At 41.3% G+C, this 26,332-nt stretch overlaps 1 protein-coding gene across 1 annotated transcript in view; it reads right to left on the bottom strand.

The window, feature by feature from the left end:
- The window catches only part of kank1a (KN motif and ankyrin repeat domains 1a), a 182,732-nt gene extending 156,701 nt beyond the window's left edge, over positions 1-26,031 (bottom strand). The window contains 1 exon segment of the mRNA XM_052479940.1: positions 25,774-26,031. The gene's annotated coding sequence lies outside the window, so the exon portion shown is untranslated.
- Between the last annotated feature and the right edge of the window lie 301 nt (positions 26,032-26,332).

A 26,332-nucleotide genomic window follows, 5' to 3' on the forward strand; every position in this document is an offset into this window, starting at 1 on the left:
CATGTCATCCTATAGTAGAGAACTGTCCCATGTCATCCTATAGTAGAGAACTGTCCCATGTCATCCTATAGTACAGAACTGTCCCATGTCATCCTATAGTAGAGAACTGTCCCATGTCATCCTATAGTAGAGGACTGTCCCATGTCATCCTATAGTACAGAACTGTCCCATGTCATCCTATAGTACAGAACTGTCCCATGTCATCCTATAGTACAGAACTGTCCCATGTCATCCTATAGTAGAGAACTGTCCCATGTCATCCTATAGTACAGAACTGTCCCATGTCATCCTATAGTAGAGAACTGTCCCATGTCATCCTATAGTAGAGAACTGTCCCATGTCATCCTATAGTAGAGAACTGTCCCATGTCATCCTATAGTACAGAACTGTCCCATGTCATCCTATAGTAGAGAACTGTCCCATGTCATCCTATAGTACAGAACTGTCCCATGTCATCCTATAGTAGAGAACTGTCCCGTGTCATCCTATAGTACAGAACTGTCCCATGTCATCCTATAGTAGAGAACTGTCCCATGTCATCCTATAGTAGAGAACTGTCCCATGTCATCCTATAGTAGAGAACTGTCCCATGTCATCCTATAGTAGAGAACTGTCCCATGTCATCCTATAGTACAGAACTGTCCCATGTCATCCTATAGTACAGAACTGTCCCATGTCATCCTATAGTACAGAACTGTCCCATGTCATCCTATAGTAGAGAACTGTCCCATGTCATCCTATAGTACAGAACTGTCCCATGTCATCCTATAGTAGAGAACTGTCCCATGTCATCCTATAGTACAGAACTGTCCCATGTCATCCTATAGTAGAGAACTGTCCCATGTCATCCTATAGTACAGAACTGTCCCATGTCATCCTATAGTACAGAACTGTCCCATGTCATCCTATAGTACAGAACTGTCCCATGTCATCCTATAGTACAGAACTGTCCCATGTCATCCTATAGTAGAGAACTGTCCCATGTCATCCTATAGTAGAGAACTGTCCCATGTCATCCTATAGTAGAGAACTGTCCCATGTCATCTATAGTATAGAACTGTCCCATGTCATCCTATAGTAGAGAACTGTCCCATGTCATCCTATAGTAGATAACTGTCCCATGTCATCCTATAGTAGAGAACTGTCCCATGTCATCCTATAGTACAGAACTGTCCCGTGTCATCCTATAGTATAGAACTGTCCCGTGTCATCCTATAGTACAGAACTGTCCCGTGTCATCCTATAGTACAGAACTGTCCCGTGTCATCCTATAGTACAGAACTGTCCCATGTCATCCTATAGTATAGATCTGTCCCATGTCATCCTATAGTACAGAACTGTCCCGTGTCATCCTATAGTACAGAACTGTCCCGTGTCATCCTATAGTACAGAACTGTCCCATGTCATCCTATAGTATAGAACTGTCCCATGTCATCCTATAGTACAGAACTGTCCCATGTCATCCTATAGTAGAGAACTGTCCCATGTCATCCTATAGTACAGAACTGTCCCATGTCATCCTATAGTACAGAACTGTCCCATGTCATCCTATAGTACAGAACTGTCCCATGTCATCCTATAGTACAGAACTGTCCCATGTCATCCTATAGTACAGAACTGTCCCATGTCATCCTATAGTACAGAACTGTCCCATGTCATCCTATAGTACAGAACTGTCCCATGTCATCCTATAGTACAGAACTGTCCCATGTCATCCTATAGTAGAGAACTGTCCCATGTCATCCTATAGTACAGAACTGTCCCATGTCATCCTATAGTACAGAACTGTCCCATGTCATCCTATAGTAGAGAACTGTCCCATGTCATCCTATAGTAGAGAACTGTCCCATGTCATCCTATAGTAGAGAACTGTCCCATGTCATCCTATAGTAGAGAACTGTCCCATGTCATCCTATAGTAGAGAACTGTCCCATGTCATCCTATAGTAGAGAACTGTCCCATGTCATCCTATAGTACAGAACTGTCCCATGTCATCCTATAGTAGAGAACTGTCCCATGTCATCCTATAGTACAGAACTGTCCCGTGTCATCCTATAGTACAGAACTGTCCCATGTCATCCTATAGTACAGAACTGTCCCATGTCATCCTATAGTACAGAACTGTACTATACTCCTGTTTACCTGTTGTAGGTAGGGGGACTATTTAACATGTCATTATGGAGACTCCTGTTTACCTGTTGTAGGTAGGGGGACTATTTAACATGTCATTATGGAGACTCCTGTTTACCTGTTGTAGGTAGGGGGACTATTTAACATGTCATTATGGAGACACCTGTTTACCTGTTGTAGGTAGGGGGACTATTTAACATGTCATTATGGAGACTCCTGTTTACCTGTTGTAGGTAGGGGACTATTTAACATGTCATTATGGAGACACCTGTTTACCTGTTGTAGGTAGGGGGACTATTTAACATGTCATTATGGAGACACCTGTTTACCTGTTGTAGGTAGGGGGACTATTTAACATGTCATTATGGAGACTCCTGTTTACCTGTTGTAGGTAGGGGGACTATTTAACATGTCATTATGGAGACTCCTGTTTACCTGTTGTAGGTAGGGGGACTATTTAACATGTCATTATGGAGACTCCTGTTTACCTGTTGTAGGTAGGGGACTATTTAACATGTCATTATGGAGACTCCTGTTTACCTGTTGTAGGTAGGGGGACTATTTAACATGTCATTATGGAGACACCTGTTTACCTGTTGTAGGTAGGGGACTATTTAACATGTCATTATGGAGACACCTGTTTACCTGTTGTAGGTAGGGGACTATTTAACATGTCATTATGGAGACTCCTGTTTACCTGTTGTAGGTAGGGGGACTATTTAACATGTCATTATGGAGACTCCTGTTTACCTGTTGTAGGTAGGGGGACTATTTAACATGTCATTATGGAGACTCCTGTTTACCTGTTGTAGGTAGGGGGACTATTTAACATGTCATTATGGAGACTCCTGTTTACCTGTTGTAGGTAGGGGGACTATTTAACATGTCATTATGGAGACTCCTGTTTACCTGTTGTAGGTAGGGGGACTATTTAACATGTCATTATGGAGACTCCTGTTTACCTGTTGTAGGTAGGGGGACTATTTAACATGTCATTATGGAGACTCCTGTTTACCTGTTGTAGGTAGGGGGACTATTTAACATGTCATTATGGAGACTCCTGTTTACCTGTTGTAGGTAGGGGGACTATTTAACATGTCATTATGGAGACACCTGTTTACCTGTTGTAGGTAGGGGGACTATTTAACATGTCATTATGGAGACTCCTGTTTACCTGTTGTAGGTAGGGGGACTATTTAACATGTCATTATGGAGACTCCTGTTTACCTGTTGTAGGTAGGGGGACTATTTAACATGTCATTATGGAGACTCCTGTTTACCTGTTGTAGGTAGGACTATTTAACATGTCATTATGGAGACTCCTGTTTACCTGTTGTAGGTAGGGGGACTATTTAACATGTCATTATGGAGAGACCTGTTTACCTGTTGTAGGTAGGGGGACTATTTAACATGTCATTATGGAGACTCCTGTTTATCTGTTGTAGGTAGGGGGACTATTTAACATGTCATTATGGAGACACCTGTTTACCTGTTGTAGGTAGGGGGACTATTTAACATGTCATTATGGAGACTCCTGTTTACCTGTTGTAGGTAGGGGGGCTATTTAACATGTCATTATGGAGACTCCTGTTTACCTGTTGTAGGTAGGGGACTATTTAACATGTCATTATGGAGACTCCTGTTTACCTGTTGTAGGTAGGGGGACTATTTAACATGTCATTATGGAGACACCTGTTTACCTGTTGTAGGTAGGGGGACTATTTAACATGTCATTATGGAGACTCCTGTTTACCTGTTGTAGGTAGGGGGACTATTTAACATGTCATTATGGAGACTCCTGTTTACCTGTTGTAGGTAGGGGGACTATTTAACATGTCATTATGGAGACTCCTGTTTACCTGTTGTAGGTAGGGGGACTATTTAACATGTCATTATGGAGACTCCTGTTTACCTGTTGTAGGTAGGGGGACTATTTAACATGTCATTATGGAGACTCCTGTTTACCTGTTGTAGGTAGGGGGACTATTTAACATGTCATTATGGAGACTCCTGTTTACCTGTTGTAGGTAGGGGGACTATTTAACATGTCATTATGGAGACTCCTGTTTACCTGTTGTAGGTAGGGGGACTATTTAACATGTCATTATGGAGACTCCTGTTTACCTGTTGTAGGTAGGGGACTATTTAACATGTCATTATGGAGACTCCTGTTTACCTGTTGTAGGTAGGGGGACTATTTAACATGTCATTATGGAGACTCCTGTTTACCTGTTGTAGGTAGGGGACTATTTAACATGTCATTATGGAGACTCCTGTTTACCTGTTGTAGGTAGGGGGACTATTTAACATGTCATTATGGAGACTCCTGTTTACCTGTTGTAGGTAGGGGGACTATTTAACATGTCATTATGGAGACTCCTGTTTACCTGTTGTAGGTAGGGGGACTATTTAACATGTCATTATGGAGACTCCTGTTTACCTGTTGTAGGTAGGGGGACTATTTAACATGTCATTATGGAGACACCTGTTTACCTGTTGTAGGTAGGGGGACTATTTAACATGTCATTATGGAGACTCCTGTTTACCTGTTGTAGGTAGGGGGACTATTTAACATGTCATTATGGAGACTCCTGTTTACCTGTTGTAGGTAGGGGGACTATTTAACATGTCATTATGGAGACTCCTGTTTACCTGTTGTAGGTAGGGGGACTATTTAACATGTCATTATGGAGACTCCTGTTTACCTGTTGTAGGTAGGGGGACTATTTAACATGTCATTATGGAGACTCCTGTTTACCTGTTGTAGGTAGGGGGACTATTTAACATGTCATTATGGAGACTCCTGTTTACCTGTTGTAGGTAGGGGGACTATTTAACATGTCATTATGGAGACTCCTGTTTACCTGTTGTAGGTAGGGGACTATTTAACATGTCATTATGGAGACTCCTGTTTACCTGTTGTAGGTAGGGGGACTATTTAACATGTCATTATGGAGACTCCTGTTTACCTGTTGTAGGTAGGGGGACTATTTAACATGTCATTATGGAGACTCCTGTTTACCTGTTGTAGGTAGGGGGACTATTTAACATGTCATTATGGAGACTCCTGTTTACCTGTTGTAGGTAGGGGGACTATTTAACATGTCATTATGGAGACTCCTGTTTACCTGTTGTAGGTAGGGGGACTATTTAACATGTCATTATGGAGACTCCTGTTTACCTGTTGTAGGTAGGGGGACTATTTAACATGTCATTATGGAGACTCCTGTTTACCTGTTGTAGGTAGGGGGACTATTTAACATGTCATTATGGAGACTCCTGTTTACCTGTTGTAGGTAGGGGGACTATTTAACATGTCATTATGGAGACTCCTGTTTACCTGTTGTAGGTAGGGGGACTATTTAACATGTCATTATGGAGACTCCTGTTTACCTGTTGTAGGTAGGGGGACTATTTAACATGTCATTATGGAGACTCCTGTTTACCTGTTGTAGGTAGGGGGACTATTTAACATGTCATTATGGAGACTCCTGTTTACCTGTTGTAGGTAGGGGGACTATTTAACATGTCATTATGGAGACTCCTGTTTACCTGTTGTAGGTAGGGGGACTATTTAACATGTCATTATGGAGACTCCTGTTTACCTGTTGTAGGTAGGGGGACTATTTAACATGTCATTATGGAGACTCCTGTTTACCTGTTGTAGGTAGGGGACTATTTAACATGTCATTATGGAGACTCCTGTTTACCTGTTGTAGGTAGGGGGACTATTTAACATGTCATTATGGAGACTCCTGTTTACCTGTTGTAGGTAGGGGGACTATTTAACATGTCATTATGGAGACTCCTGTTTACCTGTTGTAGGTAGGGGGACTATTTAACATGTCATTATGGAGACTCCTGTTTACCTGTTGTAGGTAGGGGGACTATTTAACATGTCATTATGGAGACTCCTGTTTACCTGTTGTAGGTAGGGGGACTATTTAACATGTCATTATGGAGACTCCTGTTTACCTGTTGTAGGTAGGGGGACTATTTAACATGTCATTATGGAGACTCCTGTTTACCTGTTGTAGGTAGGGGGACTATTTAACATGTCATTATGGAGACACCTGTTTACCTGTTGTAGGTAGGGGGACTATTTAACATGTCATTATGGAGACTCCTGTTTACCTGTTGTAGGTAGGGGGACTATTTAACATGTCATTATGGAGACTCCTGTTTACCTGTTGTAGGTAGGGGGACTATTTAACATGTCATTATGGAGACTCCTGTTTACCTGTTGTAGGTAGGGGGACTATTTAACATGTCATTATGGAGACTCCTGTTTACCTGTTGTAGGTAGGGGGACTATTTAACATGTCATTATGGAGACACCTGTTTACCTGTTGTAGGTAGGGGGACTATTTAACATGTCATTATGGAGACACCTGTTTACCTGTTGTAGGTAGGGGGACTATTTAACATGTCATTATGGAGACTCCTGTTTACCTGTTGTAGGTAGGGGAGACTATTTAACATGTCATTATGGAGACTCCTGTTTACCTGTTGTAGGTAGGGGGACTATTTAACATGTCATTATGGAGACTCCTGTTTACCTGTTGTAGGTAGGGGACTATTTAACATGTCATTATGGAGACACCTGTTTACCTGTTGTAGGTAGGGGGACTATTTAACATGTCATTATGGAGACTCCTGTTTACCTGTTGTAGGTAGGGGGACTATTTAACATGTCATTATGGAGACACCTGTTTACCTGTTGTAGGTAGGGGGACTATTTAACATGTCATTATGGAGACTCCTGTTTACCTGTTGTAGGTAGGGGGACTATTTAACATGTCATTATGGAGACACCTGTTTACCTGTTGTAGGTAGGACTATTTAACATGTCATTATGGAGACACCTGTTTACCTGTTGTAGGTAGGACTATTTAACATGTCATTATGGAGACTCCTGTTTACCTGTTGTAGGTAGGGGGACTATTTAACATGTCATTATGGAGACTCCTGTTTACCTGTTGTAGGTAGGGGGACTATTTAACATGTCATTATGGAGACTCCTGTTTACCTGTTGTAGGTAGGGGGACTATTTAACATGTCATTATGGAGACTCCTGTTTACCTGTTGTAGGTAGGGGGACTATTTAACATGTCATTATGGAGACTCCTGTTTACCTGTTGTAGGTAGGGGGACTATTTAACATGTCATTATGGAGACACCTGTTTACCTGTTGTAGGTAGGGGGACTATTTAACATGTCATTATGGAGACTCCTGTTTACCTGTTGTAGGTAGGACTATTTAACATGTCATTATGGAGACTCCTGTTTACCTGTTGTAGGTAGGGGGACTATTTAACATGTCATTATGGAGACACCTGTTTACCTGTTGTAGGTAGGGGGACTATTTAACATGTCATTATGGAGACTCCTGTTTACCTGTTGTAGGTAGGGGGACTATTTAACATGTCATTATGGAGACTCCTGTTTACCTGTTGTAGGTAGGGGACTATTTAACATGTCATTATGGAGACACCTGTTTACCTGTTGTAGGTAGGGGACTATTTAACATGTCATTATGGAGACTCCTGTTTACCTGTTGTAGGTAGGGGACTATTTAACATGTCATTATGGAGACACCTGTTTACCTGTTGTAGGTAGGGGGACTATTTAACATGTCATTATGGAGACTCCTGTTTACCTGTTGTAGGTAGGGGGACTATTTAACATGTCATTATGGAGACACCTGTTTACCTGTTGTAGGTAGGGGGACTATTTAACATGTCATTATGGAGACTCCTGTTTACCTGTTGTAGGTAGGGGGACTATTTAACATGTCATTATGGAGACTCCTGTTTACCTGTTGTAGGTAGGGGGACTATTTAACATGTCATTATGGAGACTCCTGTTTACCTGTTGTAGGTAGGGGGACTATTTAACATGTCATTATGGAGACTCATTATGGAGACTCTGTTTACCTGTTGTAGGTAGGGGGACTATTTAACATGTCATTATGGAGACACCTGTTTACCTGTTGTAGGTAGGGGGACTATTTAACATGTCATTATGGAGACTCCTGTTTACCTGTTGTAGGTAGGGGGGACTATTTAACATGTCATTATGGAGACACCTGTTTACCTGTTGTAGGTAGGGGGACTATTTAACATGTCATTATGGAGACTCCTGTTTACCTGTTGTAGGTAGGGGGACTATTTAACATGTCATTATGGAGACTCCTGTTTACCTGTTGTAGGTAGGGGGACTATTTAACATGTCATTATGGAGACTCCTGTTTACCTGTTGTAGGTAGGGGGACTATTTAACATGTCATTATGGAGACTCCTGTTTACCTGTTGTAGGTAGGGGGACTATTTAACATGTCATTATGGAGACTCCTGTTTACCTGTTGTAGGTAGGGGGACTATTTAACATGTCATTATGGAGACTCCTGTTTACCTGTTGTAGGTAGGGGGACTATTTAACATGTCATTATGGAGACTCCTGTTTACCTGTTGTAGGTAGGGGGACTATTTAACATGTCATTATGGAGACTCCTGTTTACCTGTTGTAGGTAGGGGGACTATTTAACATGTCATTATGGAGACTCCTGTTTACCTGTTGTAGGTAGGGGGACTATTTAACATGTCATTATGGAGACACCTGTTTACCTGTTGTAGGTAGGGGGACTATTTAACATGTCATTATGGAGACTCCTGTTTACCTGTTGTAGGTAGGGGGACTATTTAACATGTCATTATGGAGACTCCTGTTTACCTGTTGTAGGTAGGGGGACTATTTAACATGTCATTATGGAGACTCCTGTTTACCTGTTGTAGGTAGGGGGACTATTTAACATGTCATTATGGAGACTCCTGTTTACCTGTTGTAGGTAGGGGGACTATTTAACATGTCATTATGGAGACTCCTGTTTACCTGTTGTAGGTAGGGGGACTATTTAACATGTCATTATGGAGACTCCTGTTTACCTGTTGTAGGTAGGGGGACTATTTAACATGTCATTATGGAGACACCTGTTTACCTGTTGTAGGTAGGGGGACTATTTAACATGTCATTATGGAGACTCCTGTTTACCTGTTGTAGGTAGGGGACTATTTAACATGTCATTATGGAGACTCCTGTTTACCTGTTGTAGGTAGGGGGACTATTTAACATGTCATTATGGAGACTCCTGTTTACCTGTTGTAGGTAGGGGGACTATTTAACATGTCATTATGGAGACTCCTGTTTACCTGTTTACCTGTTGTAGTTGTAGGGGGGGACTATTTAACATGTCATTATGGAGACTCCTGTTTACCTGTTGTAGGTAGGGGGACTATTTAACATGTCATTATGGAGACTCCTGTTTACCTGTTGTAGGTAGGGGGACTATTTAACATGTCATTATGGAGACTCCTGTTTACCTGTTGTAGGTAGGGGGACTATTTAACATGTCATTATGGAGACTCCTGTTTACCTGTTGTAGGTAGGGGACTATTTAACATGTCATTATGGAGACTCCTGTTTACCTGTTGTAGGTAGGGGGACTATTTAACATGTCATTATGGAGACTCCTGTTTACCTGTTGTAGGTAGGGGGACTATTTAACATGTCATTATGGAGACTCCTGTTTACCTGTTGTAGGTAGGGGACTATTTAACATGTCATTATGGAGACTCCTGTTTACCTGTTGTAGGTAGGGGGACTATTTAACATGTCATTATGGAGACTCCTGTTTACCTGTTGTAGGTAGGGGGACTATTTAACATGTCATTATGGAGACTCCTGTTTACCTGTTGTAGGTAGGGGACTATTTAACATGTCATTATGGAGACACCTGTTTACCTGTTGTAGGTAGGGGGACTATTTAACATGTCATTATGGAGACTCCTGTTTACCTGTTGTAGGTAGGGGACTATTTAACATGTCATTATGGAGACTCCTGTTTACCTGTTGTAGGTAGGGGGACTATTTAACATGTCATTATGGAGACTCCTGTTTACCTGTTGTAGGTAGGGGGACTATTTAACATGTCATTATGGAGACTCCTGTTTACCTGTTGTAGGTAGGGGGACTATTTAACATGTCATTATGGAGACTCCTGTTTACCTGTTGTAGGTAGGGGGACTATTTAACATGTCATTATGGAGACTCCTGTTTACCTGTTGTAGGTAGGGGGACTATTTAACATGTCATTATGGAGACTCCTGTTTACCTGTTGTAGGTAGGGGGACTATTTAACATGTCATTATGGAGACACCTGTTTACCTGTTGTAGGTAGGGGGACTATTTAACATGTCATTATGGAGACTCCTGTTTACCTGTTGTAGGTAGGGGACTATTTAACATGTCATTATGGAGACTCCTGTTTACCTGTTGTAGGTAGGGGGACTATTTAACATGTCATTATGGAGACTCCTGTTTACCTGTTGTAGGTAGGGGGACTATTTAACATGTCATTATGGAGACTCCTGTTTACCTGTTGTAGGTAGGGGACTATTTAACATGTCATTATGGAGACTCCTGTTTACCTGTTGTAGGTAGGGGGACTATTTAACATGTCATTATGGAGACTCCTGTTTACCTGTTGTAGGTAGGGGGACTATTTAACATGTCATTATGGAGACACCTGTTTACCTGTTGTAGGTAGGGGGACTATTTAACATGTCATTATGGAGACTCCTGTTTACCTGTTGTAGGTAGGGGGACTATTTAACATGTCATTATGGAGACACCTGTTTACCTGTTGTAGGTAGGGGGACTATTTAACATGTCATTATGGAGACTCCTGTTTACCTGTTGTAGGTAGGGGGACTATTTAACATGTCATTATGGAGACTCCTGTTTACCTGTTGTAGGTAGGACTATTTAACATGTCATTATGGAGACACCTGTTTACCTGTTGTAGGTAGGGGGACTATTTAACATGTCATTATGGAGACTCCTGTTTACCTGTTGTAGGTAGGGGGACTATTTAACATGTCATTATGGAGACTCCTGTTTACCTGTTGTAGGTAGGGGGACTATTTAACATGTCATTATGGAGACACCTGTTTACCTGTTGTAGGTAGGGGGACTATTTAACATGTCATTATGGAGACTCCTGTTTACCTGTTGTAGGTAGGGGGACTATTTAACATGTCATTATGGAGACTCCTGTTTACCTGTTGTAGGTAGGGGGACTATTTAACATGTCATTATGGAGACTCCTGTTTACCTGTTGTAGGTAGGGGGACTATTTAACATGTCATTATGGAGACTCCTGTTTACCTGTTGTAGGTAGGGGGACTATTTAACATGTCATTATGGAGACTCCTGTTTACCTGTTGTAGGTAGGGGGACTATTTAACATGTCATTATGGAGACTCCTGTTTACCTGTTGTAGGTAGGGGGACTATTTAACATGTCATTATGGAGACTCCTGTTTACCTGTTGTAGGTAGGGGGACTATTTAACATGTCATTATGGAGACTCCTGTTTACCTGTTGTAGGTAGGGGGACTATTTAACATGTCATTATGGAGACTCCTGTTTACCTGTTGTAGGTAGGGGGACTATTTAACATGTCATTATGGAGACTCCTGTTTACCTGTTGTAGGTAGGGGGACTATTTAACATGTCATTATGGAGACTCCTGTTTACCTGTTGTAGGTAGGGGGACTATTTAACATGTCATTATGGAGACTCCTGTTTACCTGTTGTAGGTAGGGGGACTATTTAACATGTCATTATGGAGACTCCTGTTTACCTGTTGTAGGTAGGGGGACTATTTAACATGTCATTATGGAGACTCCTGTTTACCTGTTGTAGGTAGGGGGACTATTTAACATGTCATTATGGAGACTCCTGTTTACCTGTTGTAGGTAGGGGGACTATTTAACATGTCATTATGGAGACTCCTGTTTACCTGTTGTAGGTAGGGGACTATTTAACATGTCATTATGGAGACTCCTGTTTACCTGTTGTAGGTAGGGGGACTATTTAACATGTCATTATGGAGACTCCTGTTTACCTGTTGTAGGTAGGGGGACTATTTAACATGTCATTATGGAGACTCCTGTTTACCTGTTGTAGGTAGGGGGACTATTTAACATGTCATTATGGAGACTCCTGTTTACCTGTTGTAGGTAGGGGGACTATTTAACATGTCATTATGGAGACACCTGTTTACCTGTTGTAGGTAGGGGGACTATTTAACATGTCATTATGGAGACTCCTGTTTACCTGTTGTAGGTAGGGGGACTATTTAACATGTCATTATGGAGACTCCTGTTTACCTGTTGTAGGTAGGGGGACTATTTAACATGTCATTATGGAGACTCCTGTTTACCTGTTGTAGGTAGGGGGACTATTTAACATGTCATTATGGAGACTCCTGTTTACCTGTTGTAGGTAGGGGGACTATTTAACATGTCATTATGGAGACTCCTGTTTACCTGTTGTAGGTAGGGGGACTATTTAACATGTCATTATGGAGACTCCTGTTTACCTGTTGTAGGTAGGGGGACTATTTAACATGTCATTATGGAGACTCCTGTTTACCTGTTGTAGGTAGGGGGACTATTTAACATGTCATTATGGAGACTCCTGTTTACCTGTTGTAGGTAGGGGGACTATTTAACATGTCATTATGGAGACTCCTGTTTACCTGTTGTAGGTAGGGGGACTATTTAACATGTCATTATGGAGACTCCTGTTTACCTGTTGTAGGTAGGGGGACTATTTAACATGTCATTATGGAGACTCCTGTTTACCTGTTGTAGGTAGGGGGACTATTTAACATGTCATTATGGAGACTCCTGTTTACCTGTTGTAGGTAGGGGGACTATTTAACATGTCATTATGGAGACTCCTGTTTACCTGTTGTAGGTAGGGGACTATTTAACATGTCATTATGGAGACTCCTGTTTACCTGTTGTAGGTAGGGGGACTATTTAACATGTCATTATGGAGACTCCTGTTTACCTGTTGTAGGTAGGGGGACTATTTAACATGTCATTATGGAGACTCCTGTTTACCTGTTGTAGGTAGGGGGACTATTTAACATGTCATTATGGAGACTCCTGTTTACCTGTTGTAGGTAGGGGGACTATTTAACATGTCATTATGGAGACTCCTGTTTACCTGTTGTAGGTAGGGGACTATTTAACATGTCATTATGGAGACTCCTGTTTACCTGTTGTAGGTAGGGGGACTATTTAACATGTCATTATGGAGACTCCTGTTTACCTGTTGTAGGTAGGGGGACTATTTAACATGTCATTATGGAGACTCCTGTTTACCTGTTGTAGGTAGGGGGACTATTTAACATGTCATTATGGAGACACCTGTTTACCTGTTGTAGGTAGGGGGACTATTTAACATGTCATTATGGAGACACCTGTTTACCTGTTGTAGGTAGGGGGACTATTTAACATGTCATTATGGAGACTCCTGTTTACCTGTTGTAGGTAGGGGGACTATTTAACATGTCATTATGGAGACTCCTGTTTACCTGTTGTAGGTAGGGGGACTATTTAACATGTCATTATGGAGACTCCTGTTTACCTGTTGTAGGTAGGGGGACTATTTAACATGTCATTATGGAGACTCCTGTTTACCTGTTGTAGGTAGGGGGACTATTTAACATGTCATTATGGAGACTCCTGTTTACCTGTTGTAGGTAGGGGGACTATTTAACATGTCATTATGGAGACTCCTGTTTACCTGTTGTAGGTAGGGGGACTATTTAACATGTCATTATGGAGACTCCTGTTTACCTGTTGTAGGTAGGGGGACTATTTAACATGTCATTATGGAGACTCCTGTTTACCTGTTGTAGGTAGGGGACTATTTAACATGTCATTATGGAGACTCCTGTTTACCTGTTGTAGGTAGGGGGACTATTTAACATGTCATTATGGAGACTCCTGTTTACCTGTTGTAGGTAGGGGGACTATTTAACATGTCATTATGGAGACTCCTGTTTACCTGTTGTAGGTAGGGGACTATTTAACATGTCATTATGGAGACTCCTGTTTACCTGTTGTAGGTAGGGGGACTATTTAACATGTCATTATGGAGACTCCTGTTTACCTGTTGTAGGTAGGGGGACTATTTAACATGTCATTATGGAGACACCTGTTTACCTGTTGTAGGTAGGGGGACTATTTAACATGTCATTATGGAGACTCCTGTTTACCTGTTGTAGGTAGGGGGACTATTTAACATGTCATTATGGAGACTCCTGTTTACCTGTTGTAGGTAGGGGGACTATTTAACATGTCATTATGGAGACTCCTGTTTACCTGTTGTAGGTAGGGGGACTATTTAACATGTCATTATGGAGACTCCTGTTTACCTGTTGTAGGTAGGGGGACTATTTAACATGTCATTATGGAGACTCCTGTTTACCTGTTGTAGGTAGGGGGACTATTTAACATGTCATTATGGAGACTCCTGTTTACCTGTTGTAGGTAGGGGGACTATTTAACATGTCATTATGGAGACTCCTGTTTACCTGTTGTAGGTAGGGGGACTATTTAACATGTCATTATGGAGACTCCTGTTTACCTGTTGTAGGTAGGGGGACTATTTAACATGTCATTATGGAGACTCCTGTTTACCTGTTGTAGGTAGGGGGACTATTTAACATGTCATTATGGAGACTCCTGTTTACCTGTTGTAGGTAGGGGGACTATTTAACATGTCATTATGGAGACTCCTGTTTACCTGTTGTAGGTAGGGGGACTATTTAACATGTCATTATGGAGACTCCTGTTTACCTGTTGTAGGTAGGGGGACTATTTAACATGTCATTATGGAGACACCTGTTTACCTGTTGTAGGTAGGGGACTATTTAACATGTCATTATGGAGACTCCTGTTTACCTGTTGTAGGTAGGGGGACTATTTAACATGTCATTATGGAGACTCCTGTTTACCTGTTGTAGGTAGGGGGACTATTTAACATGTCATTATGGAGACTCCTGTTTACCTGTTGTAGGTAGGGGGACTATTTAACATGTCATTATGGAGACTCCTGTTTACCTGTTGTAGGTAGGGGGACTATTTAACATGTCATTATGGAGACTCCTGTTTACCTGTTGTAGGTAGGGGGACTATTTAACATGTCATTATGGAGACTCCTGTTTACCTGTTGTAGGTAGGGGACTATTTAACATGTCATTATGGAGACTCCTGTTTACCTGTTGTAGGTAGGGGGACTATTTAACATGTCATTATGGAGACTCCTGTTTACCTGTTGTAGGTAGGGGGACTATTTAACATGTCATTATGGAGACTCCTGTTTACCTGTTGTAGGTAGGGGGACTATTTAACATGTCATTATGGAGACTCCTGTTTACCTGTTGTAGGTAGGGGGACTATTTAACATGTCATTATGGAGACTCCTGTTTACCTGTTGTAGGTAGGGGGACTATTTAACATGTCATTATGGAGACTCCTGTTTACCTGTTGTAGGTAGGGGGACTATTTAACATGTCATTATGGAGACTCCTGTTTACCTGTTGTAGGTAGGGGGACTATTTAACATGTCATTATGGAGACTCCTGTTTACCTGTTGTAGGTAGGACTATTTAACATGTCATTATGGAGACTCCTGTTTACCTGTTGTAGGTAGGGGGACTATTTAACATGTCATTATGGAGACTCCTGTTTACCTGTTGTAGGTAGGGGGACTATTTAACATGTCATTATGGAGACTCCTGTTTACCTGTTGTAGGTAGGGGGACTATTTAACATGTCATTATGGAGACTCCTGTTTACCTGTTGTAGGTAGGGGGACTATTTAACATGTCATTATGGAGACTCCTGTTTACCTGTTGTAGGTAGGGGGACTATTTAACATGTCATTATGGAGACTCCTGTTTACCTGTTGTAGGTAGGGGGACTATTTAACATGTCATTATGGAGACTCCTGTTTACCTGTTGTAGGTAGGGGGACTATTTAACATGTCATTATGGAGACTCCTGTTTACCTGTTGTAGGTAGGGGGACTATTTAACATGTCATTATGGAGACTCCTGTTTACCTGTTGTAGGTAGGGGGACTATTTAACATGTCATTATGGAGACTCCTGTTTACCTGTTGTAGGTAGGGGGACTATTTAACATGTCATTATGGAGACTCCTGTTTACCTGTTGTAGGTAGGGGGACTATTTAACATGTCATTATGGAGACTCCTGTTTACCTGTTGTAGGTAGGGGGACTATTTAACATGTCATTATGGAGACTCCTGTTTACCTGTTGTAGGTAGGGGGACTATTTAACATGTCATTATGGAGACTCCTGTTTACCTGTTGTAGGTAGGGGGACTATTTAACATGTCATTATGGAGACTCCTGTTTACCTGTTGTAGGTAGGGGGACTATTTAACATGTCATTATGGAGACTCCTGTTTACCTGTTGTAGGTAGGGGGACTATTTAACATGTCATTATGGAGACACCTGTTTACCTGTTGTAGGTAGGGGGACTATTTAACATGTCATTATGGAGACTCCTGTTTACCTGTTGTAGGTAGGGGGACTATTTAACATGTCATTATGGAGACTCCTGTTTACCTGTTGTAGGTAGGGGGACTATTTAACATGTCATTATGGAGACTCCTGTTTACCTGTTGTAGGTAGGGGGACTATTTAACATGTCATTATGGAGACTCCTGTTTACCTGTTGTAGGTAGGGGGACTATTTAACATGTCATTATGGAGACTCCTGTTTACCTGTTGTAGGTAGGGGGACTATTTAACATGTCATTATGGAGACTCCTGTTTACCTGTTGTAGGTAGGGGGACTATTTAACATGTCATTATGGAGACTCCTGTTTACCTGTTGTAGGTAGGGGGACTATTTAACATGTCATTATGGAGACTCCTGTTTACCTGTTGTAGGTAGGGGGACTATTTAACATGTCATTATGGAGACTCCTGTTTACCTGTTGTAGGTAGGGGGACTATTTAACATGTCATTATGGAGACTCCTGTTTACCTGTTGTAGGTAGGGGGACTATTTAACATGTCATTATGGAGACTCCTGTTTACCTGTTGTAGGTAGGGGGACTATTTAACATGTCATTATGGAGACTCCTGTTTACCTGTTGTAGGTAGGGGGACTATTTAACATGTCATTATGGAGACTCCTGTTTACCTGTTGTAGGTAGGGGGACTATTTAACATGTCATTATGGAGACTCCTGTTTACCTGTTGTAGGTAGGGGGACTATTTAACATGTCATTATGGAGACTCCTGTTTACCTGTTGTAGGTAGGGGGACTATTTAACATGTCATTATGGAGACTCCTGTTTACCTGTTGTAGGTAGGGGGACTATTTAACATGTCATTATGGAGACTCCTGTTTACCTGTTGTAGGTAGGGGGACTATTTAACATGTCATTATGGAGACTCCTGTTTACCTGTTGTAGGTAGGGGACTATTTAACATGTCATTATGGAGACTCCTGTTTACCTGTTGTAGGTAGGGGGACTATTTAACATGTCATTATGGAGACTCCTGTTTACCTGTTGTAGGTAGGGGGACTATTTAACATGTCATTATGGAGACTCCTGTTTACCTGTTGTAGGTAGGGGGACTATTTAACATGTCATTATGGAGACTCCTGTTTACCTGTTGTAGGTAGGGGGACTATTTAACATGTCATTATGGAGACTCCTGTTTACCTGTTGTAGGTAGGGGGACTATTTAACATGTCATTATGGAGACTCCTGTTTACCTGTTGTAGGTAGGGGGACTATTTAACATGTCATTATGGAGACTCCTGTTTACCTGTTGTAGGTAGGGGACTATTTAACATGTCATTATGGAGACTCCTGTTTACCTGTTGTAGGTAGGGGACTATTTAACATGTCATTATGGAGACTCCTGTTTACCTGTTGTAGGTAGGGGGACTATTTAACATGTCATTATGGAGACTCCTGTTTACCTGTTGTAGGTAGGGGGACTATTTAACATGTCATTATGGAGACTCCTGTTTACCTGTTGTAGGTAGGGGGACTATTTAACATGTCATTATGGAGACTCCTGTTTACCTGTTGTAGGTAGGGGACTATTTAACATGTCATTATGGAGACTCCTGTTTACCTGTTGTAGGTAGGGGGACTATTTAACATGTCATTATGGAGACTCCTGTTTACCTGTTGTAGGTAGGGGGACTATTTAACATGTCATTATGGAGACTCCTGTTTACCTGTTGTAGGTAGGGGGACTATTTAACATGTCATTATGGAGACTCCTGTTTACCTGTTGTAGGTAGGGGACTATTTAACATGTCATTATGGAGACTCCTGTTTACCTGTTGTAGGTAGGGGGACTATTTAACATGTCATTATGGAGACTCCTGTTTACCTGTTGTAGGTAGGGGGACTATTTAACATGTCATTATGGAGACTCCTGTTTACCTGTTGTAGGTAGGGGACTATTTAACATGTCATTATGGAGACTCCTGTTTACCTGTTGTAGGTAGGGGGACTATTTAACATGTCATTATGGAGACACCTGTTTACCTGTTGTAGGTAGGGGGACTATTTAACATGTCATTATGGAGACACCTGTTTACCTGTTGTAGGTAGGGGGACTATTTAACATGTCATTATGGAGACTCCTGTTTACCTGTTGTAGGTAGGGGGACTATTTAACATGTCATTATGGAGACTCCTGTTTACCTGTTGTAGGTAGGGGGACTATTTAACATGTCATTATGGAGACTCCTGTTTACCTGTTGTAGGTAGGGGGACTATTTAACATGTCATTATGGAGACTCCTGTTTACCTGTTGTAGGTAGGGGGACTATTTAACATGTCATTATGGAGACTCCTGTTTACCTGTTGTAGGTAGGGGGACTATTTAACATGTCATTATGGAGACTCCTGTTTACCTGTTGTAGGTAGGGGGACTATTTAACATGTCATTATGGAGACTCCTGTTTACCTGTTGTAGGTAGGACTATTTAACATGTCATTATGGAGACTCCTGTTTACCTGTTGTAGGTAGGGGGACTATTTAACATGTCATTATGGAGACTCCTGTTTACCTGTTGTAGGTAGGGGGACTATTTAACATGTCATTATGGAGACTCCTGTTTACCTGTTGTAGGTAGGGGGACTATTTAACATGTCATTATGGAGACTCCTGTTTACCTGTTGTAGGTAGGGGGACTATTTAACATGTCATTATGGAGACTCCTGTTTACCTGTTGTAGGTAGGGGGACTATTTAACATGTCATTATGGAGACTCCTGTTTACCTGTTGTAGGTAGGGGACTATTTAACATGTCATTATGGAGACACCTGTTTACCTGTTGTAGGTAGGGGGACTATTTAACATGTCATTATGGAGACTCCTGTTTACCTGTTGTAGGTAGGGGGGCTATTTAACATGTCATTATGGAGACTCCTGTTTACCTGTTGTAGGTAGGGGACTATTTAACATGTCATTATGGAGACTCCTGTTTACCTGTTGTAGGTAGGGGGACTATTTAACATGTCATTATGGAGACACCTGTTTACCTGTTGTAGGTAGGGGGACTATTTAACATGTCATTATGGAGACTCCTGTTTACCTGTTGTAGGTAGGGGGACTATTTAACATGTCATTATGGAGACTCCTGTTTACCTGTTGTAGGTAGGGGGACTATTTAACATGTCATTATGGAGACTCCTGTTTACCTGTTGTAGGTAGGGGGACTATTTAACATGTCATTATGGAGACTCCTGTTTACCTGTTGTAGGTAGGGGGACTATTTAACATGTCATTATGGAGACTCCTGTTTACCTGTTGTAGGTAGGGGGACTATTTAACATGTCATTATGGAGACTCCTGTTTACCTGTTGTAGGTAGGGGGACTATTTAACATGTCATTATGGAGACTCCTGTTTACCTGTTGTAGGTAGGGGGACTATTTAACATGTCATTATGGAGACTCCTGTTTACCTGTTGTAGGTAGGGGACTATTTAACATGTCATTATGGAGACTCCTGTTTACCTGTTGTAGGTAGGGGGACTATTTAACATGTCATTATGGAGACTCCTGTTTACCTGTTGTAGGTAGGGGGGACTATTTAACATGTCATTATGGAGACTCCTGTTTACCTGTTGTAGGTAGGGGGACTATTTAACATGTCATTATGGAGACTCCTGTTTACCTGTTGTAGGTAGGGGGACTATTTAACATGTCATTATGGAGACTCCTGTTTACCTGTTGTAGGTAGGGGGACTATTTAACATGTCATTATGGAGACACCTGTTTACCTGTTGTAGGTAGGGGACTATTTAACATGTCATTATGGTAGGGGGACTATTTAACATGTCATTATGGAGACTCCTGTTTACCTGTTGTAGGTAGGGGGACTATTTAACATGTCATTATGGAGACTCCTGTTTACCTGTTGTAGGTAGGGGGACTATTTAACATGTCATTATGGAGACTCCTGTTTACCTGTTGTAGGTAGGGGGACTATTTAACATGTCATTATGGAGACACCTGTTTACCTGTTGTAGGTAGGGGGACTATTTAACATGTCATTATGGAGACTCCTGTTTACCTGTTGTAGGTAGGGGGACTATTTAACATGTCATTATGGAGACACCTGTTTACCTGTTGTAGGTAGGGGGACTATTTAACATGTCATTATGGAGACACCTGTTTACCTGTTGTAGGTAGGGGGACTATTTAACATGTCATTATGGAGACTCCTGTTTACCTGTTGTAGGTAGGACTATTTAACATGTCATTATGGAGACTCCTGTTTACCTGTTGTAGGTAGGGGGACTATTTAACATGTCATTATGGAGACTCCTGTTTACCTGTTGTAGGTAGGGGGACTATTTAACATGTCATTATGGAGACTCCTGTTTACCTGTTGTAGGTAGGGGGACTATTTAACATGTCATTATGGAGACTCCTGTTTACCTGTTGTAGGTAGGGGGACTATTTAACATGTCATTATGGAGACTCCTGTTTACCTGTTGTAGGTAGGGGGACTATTTAACATGTCATTATGGAGACTCCTGTTTACCTGTTGTAGGTAGGGGGACTATTTAACATGTCATTATGGAGACTCCTGTTTACCTGTTGTAGGTAGGGGGACTATTTAACATGTCATTATGGAGACACCTGTTTACCTGTTGTAGGTAGGGGGACTATTTAACATGTCATTATGGAGACACCTGTTTACCTGTTGTAGGTAGGGGGACTATTTAACATGTCATTATGGAGACTCCTGTTTACCTGTTGTAGGTAGGGGGACTATTTAACATGTCATTATGGAGACTCCTGTTTACCTGTTGTAGGTAGGGGGACTATTTAACATGTCATTATGGAGACTCCTGTTTACCTGTTGTAGGTAGGGGGACTATTTAACATGTCATTATGGAGACTCCTGTTTACCTGTTGTAGGTAGGGGGACTATTTAACATGTCATTATGGAGACACCTGTTTACCTGTTGTAGGTAGGGGGACTATTTAACATGTCATTATGGAGACTCCTGTTTACCTGTTGTAGGTAGGGGGACTATTTAACATGTCATTATGGAGACACCTGTTTACCTGTTGTAGGTAGGGGGACTATTTAACATGTCATTATGGAGACACCTGTTTACCTGTTGTAGGTAGGGGGACTATTTAACATGTCATTATGGAGACACCTGTTTACCTGTTGTAGGTAGGGGGACTATTTAACATGTCATTATGGAGACTCCTGTTTACCTGTTGTAGTCATTATGTAGGGGGGGGGGGCTATTTAACATGTCATTATGGAGACTCCTGTTTACCTGTTGTAGGTAGGGGGACTATTTAACATGTCATTATGGAGACACCTGTTTACCTGTTGTAGGTAGGGGGGCTATTTAACATGTCATTATGGAGACTACTGTTTACCATAAAGCATTAGAACTGATATAACGACGACAACTAACAAGCTAATCTCGAATAATAGGCCATGTATCGTTTGTTGTCTCAACATCTTGCACATAACAATAGCACAATTTCCAGAAAATAGCCCAAAGTTGGTCCAAGTGTTTCTTGCTCAGAGATTGAGATCCTCTGTCCAACTTTCAGCACTTAAAACTCTCCTGTCAGATTGATCCACAGTTGTGCACATGAACAAACAGGATTTATCTACCATTATATTATTTTATTACCATTATAAACTGGTTGGTTTGAACCCTGAATGCAGATTGAATGACAGCCATGGTCTATCAGGCGTGTACCACAGGAATGACAAAAATATACTGATTTATACTGATATAATTACGTTGGTAACCTGTTTATAATAGCAAGAAGGCACCTCGGGGGTTTGTGGGGTATGGCCAATCTACCACAGCTAAGGACTATGTCCAACGAACAGCCCTTAGCCGTGGTATATTGGCCATATACCACACCTGCTCCGGCCTTATTGCTTACTCAAAGCAGTCAAAACTAATTCAATCGACAGGAAAAATGATCTGGAGAGTTTAATAAGGGCGACTTATCTTTTCTCGTGTCATATTCTTAAACTCGCAAGAATTATTATTTTGATGGAAAACCGAATTTAGCTTTTCCACGATGTAGTCTAAGAATACAGTTTAGCTAGACCTGGCAACCCTGGCTGCAACACTGTCTGATACAGTTTAGCTCGACCTGGCAACCCTGGCTGCAACACTGTCTGGCTGGGGACTGTGCTCACATGAAGAGCTGACTGAAAGATTCAGTTTTAGAAGTGCTGTGCGCACAGTCATAAAAGTTGGTCTAATTTACTTGAAATGAAAGTCTACTGAAGTGAGACTGTCGTTGTGTTTCTTGAATATTTACATTGTTTTGTTCACAAGCTGGGTTGTTTTTCTCCTAACGTTTGACTTTCAACAGCTAGGGAAGAAAAGACAAGGCTTCTACTAGTCAGACTCAATCTCACAGGCACTAACATGACCCCAGTGACGTTACCACGGTAACCTCCCGCCCTTAAAGGGGCAGGTAAACATGTTTCTCTCTGTGATATTTTGGTAAGAAGTCACAAAATTAAACAATATACCACATGACTTCTTACTAGTAATACCTTTATTGTATAAGAAACAATACAAAGCACGCTCGTCAGTTTTTTTGTGTTTTGTTGGTGTCATTTTAGTGGGGGAAAATATTTGGGCTGGTAGAGAATCTACCTGCCACAGTGGCTGGTATATGAAAAAATACATTTTATGCCCTGATTAATCAAATCAAATGTATTTATATAGCCCTTCGTACATCAGCTGATATCTCAAAGTGCTGTACAGAAACCCAGCCTAAAACCCCAAACAGCAAACAATGCAGGTGTAAAAGCACGGTTGGACCTTACAAGTTGGACCTTAAACTGGGTGGTTATATTGAGACATTTAACAAGTAGGACCTTTATTTAACCACCCACTAAGGTCCAACATGTTAAATGTAGCATTATCACCACCCACTAAGGTCCAACATGTTAAATGTAGCATTATCACCACCCACTAAGGTCCAACATGTTAAATGTAGCATTATCACCACCCACTAAGGTCCAACATGTTAAATGTAGCATTATCACCACCCACTAAGGTCCAACATGTTAAATGTAGCATTATCACCACCCACTAAGGTCCAACATGTTAAATGTAGCATTATAACCACCCACTAAGGTCCAACATGTTAAATGTAGCATTATAACCACCCACTAAGGTCCAACATGTTAAATGTAGCATTATAACCACCCACTAAGGTCCAACATGTTAAATGTAGCATTATAACCACCCACTAAGGTCCAACATGTTAAATGTAGCATTATCACCACCCACTAAGGTTCAACATGTTAAATGTAGCATTATAACCACCCACTAAGGTCCAACATGTTAAATGTAGCATTATCACCACCCACTAAGGTCCAACATGTTAAATGTAGCATTATCACCACCCACTAAGGTCCAACATGTTAAATGTAGCATTATAACCCCACCTCTTTAAGGAATACCTAGGATAGGATAAAGTAATCCTTCTCCCCCCCCTTAAAAGATTTAGATGCACTATTGTAAAGTGACTGTTCCACTGGATGTCATAAGGTGAATGCACCAATTTGTAAGTCGCTCTGGATAAGAGCGTCTGCTAAATGACTTAAGTGTAAAATGTAATGTAAATGCACTAAGGTCCAACATGTTAAATGTAGCATTATCACCACCCACTAAGGTCCAACATGTTAAATGTAGCATTATAACCACCCACTAAGGTCCAACATGTTAAATGTAGCATTATAACCACCCACTAAGGTCCAACATGTTAAATGTAGCATTATAACCACCCACTAAGGTCCAACATGTTAAATGTAGCATTATCACCACCCACTAAGGTCCAACATGTTAAATGTAGCATTATAACCACCCACTAAGGTCCAACATGTTAAATGTAGCATTATAACCACCCACTAAGGTCCAACATGTTAAATGTAGCATTATAACCACCCACTAAGGTCCAACATGTTAAAGGCCTAGGTATTACACTGGAATAATCACACATGAATAACTTTTGGGGTGGCAGGGTAGCCTTGTGGTTAGAGCGTTGGACTAGTAACCAAAAGGTTGCGAGTTCAAACCCCCGAGCTGACAAGGTACAAATCTGTCGTTCTGCCCCTGAACAGGCAGTTAATCCACTGTTCCTAGGCCGTCATTGAAAATAAGAATTTGTTCTTAACTGACTTGCCTGGTTAAATAAAGGTAAAATAAAAATAAAAAACTACTGTAAAGTGTGAACCATGGGTGGATGACAGAAAGCAATATAGGTTAAGTCACAAATGAACACCTATTCCCTATTTAGTGAACTACTTTGGCCCAGATCCCTACTGGAAAGTAGACTCCTGAGGGAAACCTTGTGTAGATCCCCCAGGATTTGCTCGCAACAACAATGAGTCACCATCAGTCGATTCTTGTAAAAATGTCAACTCTGAAAACGCGTCGCTACCTGTACAAGTCTGTCCTGTACAACTGCGGTCGATTAAAATATATATATTTAAAGTATTCATTTCAGCGCCCCGCAGAAAGATCGCAATTGTACAGGACAAAGATATGTACGTTTACAGGATCGACTCTTTAATAGTCATTGTTGTTGTGGGACCAGGTATGAAAAGTCAACTCCGCGTCAGTTCAGCGAGATCCTCAGCATGAATAATATCACCTACTGTCTAACAGCCTACCGCATGTCATAGTCCACAAACAATCAAACTCACACCGGTTTCACTTATTCACACATTGTTTCACTTGCATTAGATGCACAACGTGTTCATTTTCAACTAAATGTTCAATAAATGCCAGATGTGTGGTTGGTGTGGTCTGTAAAACGAAAGGGCCACCTTGGAATGAAAGTCCACTTCACTACAGAAAGTGTGTTACGTATCCACGTAAAACATAAACCTCAACAGATGAAAGACTTGTAAAGTAACTATAACAATAGAGTGTCAATAACAGCGATATGTAGACCAGGCAAATCACAACTAATCAACTACTAATCGTGTGTAGCGTTTTCATTTCTAACACACGTTTTGCTGAACCCAAAAACACCCACTGGGAATATACTGGTTGAATCAACGTTGTTTCCACGTCATTTCAATTCAATTTCAAATTGGAATATACATTCAATTGACGTCTGTGTCCAGTAGGCAACAACAATAGGTCAATTATGTCTGATTTATTTAAATAACATATAGTCAACTCACCGCTTCCCAATTGCAAACCAAAAAGCCACAAGTGTTTCGCAAGCAGACGCGCTCGCTTTATTTAACGAGGCTACTTGTTTCAGGTCTTGTCCAAATCTACTGTGTTACCACGCACTTCTTATCCCCACGTGTCATGTGAACAACTAGTAAAGAAGAAGAACTTTTCGTTGAAACCAAACTTCGTCAGTGAGCACACTTTCCGTGCAGTCTGCTCCGGTCTTATCTCTCCCGTCGCATTGGAGTTGTCCTTCTGCAGCATACTGCACATGCGCAGCAGCAGCCTGGCGCAACACTCTTCCTCATGGGGCCACACAACGGATCTGGACGGAGCCAGAGAGGAAGAGGAAAAGCGAGAGCTTTCACTCTCGACAAAATATTCCCAATCCGTTTCTACGGGTTTATTTTGGGCCTAAGCTTTTTCGCCTGCATTCCAGCCTTTTGAACAACGACTCCATTCTTAGGGTGGGGACATGATGAGCATCTCGTCATTATATATATATCTCTGGTGGAGGGTTTTGGAGGTGTGGAGAGGTGGAGGCAATGCTCTTTACAGGGGGTG

This window comes from Oncorhynchus keta, chromosome 25 (assembly GCF_023373465.1).
Source record: "Oncorhynchus keta strain PuntledgeMale-10-30-2019 chromosome 25, Oket_V2, whole genome shotgun sequence".
Lineage (NCBI taxonomy): Eukaryota > Metazoa > Chordata > Actinopteri > Salmoniformes > Salmonidae > Oncorhynchus > Oncorhynchus keta.